This window comes from Balaenoptera physalus (assembly GCF_965194825.1).
Source record: "Balaenoptera physalus genome assembly, chromosome: 2".
Taxonomy (NCBI): domain Eukaryota; kingdom Metazoa; phylum Chordata; class Mammalia; order Artiodactyla; family Balaenopteridae; genus Balaenoptera; species Balaenoptera physalus.
The window spans coordinates 109713125-109719521 of record NC_138883.1 but is presented as its reverse complement, the minus strand read 5'-3'; positions in this window follow the sequence as shown (position 1 = coordinate 109719521).

Genomic DNA, 6397 nt, shown 5'->3' with positions numbered 1-6397 from the left:
TTCCCTGACTCGCGGAAGAAGAGGGACTGGAAAGGAATAAAGGGTCCGGGGACCGGCAGGGGGAGGGGAGGGGGCTTCCGGCCAGAGGCAGAGGCGAGGGAAGCGGGCGGGGTCCGAGGGCGGGGCCGGGGTGGGGCAAGACCAAGAGAGCGCCCGAGGAGGTGGCGGCTTCTGCATTTCAGGTCTCCTGACCGAGTGGGCTGGGGTTGCCTGGTCGGGCCAAGCCGGCCTGGGCGGCCCAGAAATGGGGGCATCGAGAGAGTCCTTCTTTCCTACCTGACGCTAGGGTAGTGGCGACTACCTGGTCCTCTTCTTCCTGGAACCTCCTGGCAGGGCGGCGCCTGGAGCTCGGATCCCGTCCGGAGAGTCGTTTAACGGGAAGACCTGGGGCTGAGAGTCTGGACTCCAGGGTCCCTTTGGGGGAGGAGGTCTGCCTCTGACTCTCGGGGGTCCCCAAATGCAGTGTTCTCCTGCCCTCGTTGGGCATTGTTCAGAGCTGTCCTCCTCTGGTTCCTATATCTGAGGGCCCCCGCCCCCACCCCCATCCAGCAGTGAATCTTGCAGCCTTGGCAACCTTGCCGAGGAGTGAAATGTAGGGACCAGATAATGGTGTTAGTTATACCTTGTACTCTCACTTTACACTTAGAGAATCAGAGGCCTAGGGAGACAAGGTGACTGGCTACATCCCAACCTCCAGCACGGTCCTGTTCCCTCCACACACACACACCTCTTCCCTCTTAGCTCTCTGGGTCAACCCTGCCCAGTGCCTCTGCAGGAAGAATTAAGTGCGTGTGGAATCAATGGTGACCTCCTTTGGCTCTGGCTGCCATAGCAGCAGCTGTACCAGTTGACCCAGCTCCCCTTTCACTGCCTTCTGCTGGCCCTCAGGCTTCCAAGTCACTTCCAGTCAGCATGGAAAAGGGCAGCCTGGAGCTCCAGGGCCAAGAGGAAAGAAGATGGAGTCAGACTTTTTCTTCATACCTGGGCCTGGGTTCCTTTATCTAAAGGGATGAAGAAAACCCAGCCTGGGAAACTGAGAAAATCAGTATACATGACAAGAACCTCTTGTGGCCACCACACGGTTTTATTCCCTCAACTTGCAGAGCTGTGCAGCTGTTGTACCCTGTGCCTGAGGACTCAGAAGATCCTGTATCTGGAAACTCATGTTCCGCCTGCTGGAGACCAGAGCCCCTGGGGAATTCGTGTTGTTGCACAGAAGCAACTCATGGTGGGGTGGGGGTGAGGTCAGTTTTGATACCCAGGCAGCTCTGTCCCTTGAGAGTGAGCCACTGATAACCACTTTGGTCTCAGTTTCCCCATTCAGCCCATATTGGCCCTCTGGTTGTTGCCTCCACACCACACGCATTTTTTTCATCACAAATATTTTATTTGCCTTGATTATGCGTCAGGCCCTACACTAATGGCTGGAAGGTAATGGCAGGACCCAGGGTCCCTGTCCTTTTTCAGGAGAGAAAGGCATGTAAACAGAGAAAACTATGTGTTAAATGTGAGGATAAAGGCATAGAGGAAGGAAGGGCACTAAAACCGGGACAGAAGGAACAGGCATTCCAGGCAGAGGAGACAGTGTGAACAACATGGAGGCATGGAGGCATGAAAGAGTATTGTGTGTGTGTGTGTGTGTGTGTGTGTGTGTGTGTGTGTGTAGGGAGGCCAGGCTGGAGAAGCAGACAGAGCTTGGTGTAGAGAGGACCTTGAAGTTGTGTTGAGAAGACTACATTTCAACCTCAGGCCAATGGGAAGTCACTGAAAGTCTGGGGCTGTGGAAGTGTTGGAGTCTATTTTGCATATGTGCCATTTAATCAACAAAGTTTATTGAGTGCCTCTGAAGTGGGGTGTTTTCCAATACTTCATCCTGGCATTTATCTGTTCACTCAAAAGAATTTGGGGCACCTCTGTTATCTGCTTACTGTACTAAACTCCTCACAAAAGTAGGTACCCATCCATGAAATAAATAGAATTTTTATCCTCATTTTACAGATCAAGAATCCAAGGCTTGGACCTGTTTAAGGTCACTTGACTGGTAAGTGGTGGCCCAAGGATTCAAACCTCTCCTGACTCCAGTGCTCTCTCTAAATGATGTGTTTTGGCAGCATTGTGTGACCAGGCCACAGAAAGGCCCAGGCCCTGCCTTGTAGAGCTGATGAACCAGTAGGAGGGTAGACACGTCCTGAGAAGGGTACACGGTGTGTGCTGAGAGCTGGTTCCCAGAGGGGCTGGAGTGACTAAGTTGTATTCTAGCAGGGTTCGATGGATGGGGGCAGAGGGGGTGCAGCGGGAATTTAGGAAGTGGGAACATCTCACAAAAGTAAGAACTTGTAGAAGACCCTGACTTGTTAGGGGACTGTAGGCAGATTTCTGTGGTCATATACGTGTGATGGTGGTGGGGAGTTCAGAAAGATGGCACCAAGGAGGCAGCAGGAGCTAGGGCACTAAGTGCTTTGAGTGCTGACCTGAGAGATTTGAAATTCCTCCTGCAAATAGCTGGGGGCCACTGAAGCAGTGAAGCAGGGCCTGACATGATTTTCATTCTGAAACCTCATTTTCATAACTGCTGTGTGAAGAATGGTGACAGGGCAAGAGAGACATGGAGACCCATTGGGTCAGAGATTGTTACAGAAATCCAGGTTGGAGGTGACGGAGCTTGAACCAGGCCAGTGGTTATAAGGATGGCAGGAGCAGATTCAAGAGATAGTAGAGATAGAGGGGTCGGGGCTTGGAGAGAATGGTTTCATTATTCATTGATAAATATCCATTCAATAAGTATCTGTTGAGAGGCCACCATGTCTCAGGCACTGTTCTAAACACGGGGCACAAAGCCACAAACATGACAGGGGTGATCTCTGCCCTCTTGAAGCCGGAAGAGAGAGATGATAGGCAAATAAACAAATGACCACGATAACAACAGAATGTGATAAGTTCTCTAAGGAAAGTAAACAGGTAATAAAATAATAATTGGGGAGCCAATTTTAGATATGGTGTGAGTGGTGGGGGGGAGCTTTTCCAGAGTGGAAATTTCAGCTGAAACCTGAAAGATGAGAAAGAGACAGTCACCAAAAAGAGGCAGACAGTCACAGTGAAAGGCGGAAGATATTTCATGCAGAAGAAAGAGCAAATGCAAAGCCTCTGGCATAGGGTCTTCAAGGAACACCAAGGAGGCCAGTGTGACAGAAGTATGGTGAGTAAAGAAGAAAGTGGTAGATGTGAGATCACAGAGGAAAAAGGGGAGGGAGTTGGCCTCAGGCTATGGTAAGGACTGTGGATTTTATTCTAAAAGGAATAGCCTGGGGAGGCATTTAACTAGAGCAGTAGCAAAATCTGATTTATGTGTTTGAAAAGATCCCACCTGCTGCTGTTCAGAAAGGATTGTAGGAGGACCAGAGTGGAATCTAGGAATCCAGTGAGATTATGAGACTACTGCTGTAATCCAGGGGAGAGCTGACAGATTGCTAGTTCTAGGTTGTGGGGTGGAGGTGGAGGGAAGTGAATAGATTCAAAATACATTTGATAACCTATAATGGAAATGAATCTGAAAAAGGATATGAGATATATATATATATATATATATATATATATATATATATATATATATATATATATATGAATCACTTTGCTATACACCTGAAACACATTTTAAATCAACTATATTTCAATTTTTTCTTTATCCATTTATCTGTTGGTGGCCATTTAGGTTGCTTCCATGTCTTGGCTATTGTAAATAGCGCTGCTATGAACATTGGGGTGCATGTATCTTTTTGCATCAGAGTTTTCTCCTGATACATGCCCAGGAGTGGGATTGCTGGATCATATGGTAAGTCTATTTTTAGTTTTTTAGAGAACCTCCCTACTGTTTTCCACAGTGGCTGCACCAAATTTACATTCCCACCAACAGTGCGCATTCTCCACACCCGCTCCAGCATTTGTTGTTTGTGGACTTTTTAATGATGGCCTTTCTGACCGGTGTGAGGTGATACCTCATTGTAGTTTTGATTTGCATTTCTCTGATAATTAGCTATGTTGAGCATCTTTTCATGTGCCTATTGGCCATTTGTATATGTCTTCTTTGGAGAAATGTCTATTTAGGTCTTCTGCCAATTTTTTGATTGGGTTGTTTGGTTTTTTTGTTGTTGTTATTACTGAGTTGTATAAGCTGTTTGTATATTTTGGAAATTAAGCCCTTGTCAGTCGCATTCTTTGCAAATATTTTCTCCCAGTCCATAGGTTGTCTTTTCATGTCAACTATACTACAATTCTAAAAAACAAAACAAAACATTTTGGAGGCAGAAACAACAGGTTTCGATGGTGGATTGGATGTGGTAGGTGAAGAAGGAATCAAGGATATGGTGTGGGTTTTTAACTTGAGCCAAAAATGGAGGTGCCATTTACAGAGATGATGAAGACAGGAGAAAAACAGGTCTATATGGTATTGGAGAAGGAGATTAAAAGCTCTGTTTTGGAGAGAGTGAGTTTAACATGCCATTTAGGGCCTTCCCTGGTGGCGCAGTGCTTAAGAATCCGCCTGCCAATGCAGGGGGCACGGGTTCGAGCCCTGGTTCAGGAAGATCCCATCATGCTGCAGAGCAGCTAGACCCGTGCGCCACAACTACTGAGCCTGCGCTCTAGAGCCCGCGCACCTAGAGCCGGCGCTCCGCGACAAGAGAAGCCACCGCAAAGAGGAGCCCACGCACCGCAATGAAGAGTAGCCCCCGCTCACCGCAACTAAAAAGAAAGCCCACGCGCAGCAACGAAGACCCAACGCAGCCAAATATAAGTAAATAAATAAATTAATTTTTTAAAAAACCATGCCATTTAGGCATCTGTATGGAGATATCATCAGGAGGACAAATGGCAATACAGTCTGGAGTTCAGGGGAGAAGGGCAGGGTGGGGTTATAATATTGAGAATCAGCATGTAGCTGATAATGAAGCCATGAGATTGGAAAAGATAGGAAAAAAAAATAAAGTCCTCCCACATTGAGAGGTCTGGTTGAGGGAAAGGGATTAGCAAAGGAGACAGACATGAAGCAGCCAATATGTAGGAAAAACGAGGGGAGTATGTTGTGGAAGTTAAGAGAGTATTTCAGCGAGGTATAATCAGCTGTACCAGAGGTTCAATAAAATGAGTGTTAGCTGCCCAAAGAAGAAGCAACACGAGGTGAAGTGCTCTGGAAGCTGGAAGACCGCGAAACACCTTCAGCTCCTCTGCAAGGCTTGTAAGCTTAGGGCTGTAAAGGTGGGGAGGGCAAAAGCACAGGGAGAAAGGACCGCAGGGAGAGAGGAAGGAAGGGGCTGGCTCTTTCAAGTATCAAACGAGAAAACGCCGAAAGTGCAATTAGTAAACCACCTAGTCTTGTGCTGATGTCGTCGTTATTATTAGTGAGCCGGGGACTGGACTGAGACCGCCAGTGGGAGAAAGCAGATAAGACGTATAGAAAGAGTTCTGGAGGAGGAAATTTCATAGTGAAGAAAACCCGTTCCTTCTGACAGCTTGCGTTAAAACCAGGCTTTGGATTAGGCGAGGAGATCGGGGAGCAGTGTTGCGCTTCACTCGGAATTGACCCCTCGGCGGCAGCAGCGAGCAGAAGACCGGCGGATGCGAAGAGGGCCCAAAGCCCAGAGGGAGGAAGTCCGGCCCCAGATGTGAGGAAGTCCAGCCCCAGATGTGAGGAAGTCCGGCCCCAGATTTGAGGAGTCCCTCTGCCTCCGCCTCCCTCCTCCATCGGCCAATCAGAATCCAGCTGACGGCCGGTGGCGCTGGAGCGGGGAGGAGGGCGGAGTCTGAGGACCGTTAATCCATCGCCAGGCGGTATCTAGTTTTCCTCCGACTCCTTTCGCTCCAAAGACTCACTGTTAACCTCGTGGGCAGAAAACCACTTTGGAAGAAGCTCTTGCAGCTTCATATAAAACTAAATATAAACTCCATGACCAGCAATTTCTCACCTAGGTATTTATTCAAGAGAAAGCATAAATCCCAGGGGCTTCCCTGGTGGCGCAGTGGTTGAGTCTGCCTGCTAATGCAGGGGACACGGGTTCGAGCCCTGGCCTGGGAAGATCCCACATGCCGCGGAGCAGCTGGGCCCGTGAGCCACAACTACTGAGCCTGCGCGTCTGGAGCCTGTGCTCCGCAACAAGAGAGGCCGCGATAGTGAGAGGCCCGCGCACCGCGATGAAGAGTGGCCCTCGCTTGCGGCAACTAGAGAAAGCCCTCGCACGGAAACGAAGACCCAACACAGCCAAAAATAAAAGGAACCAACTGGGACTTCCCTGGTGGCGCAGTGGTTAAGAATCCGCCTGCCAATGCAGGGGACACGAGTTTGCGCTCTGGTCCGGGAAGATCCAACATGCCACGGAGCAACTGAGCCCATGCGCCACAACTACTG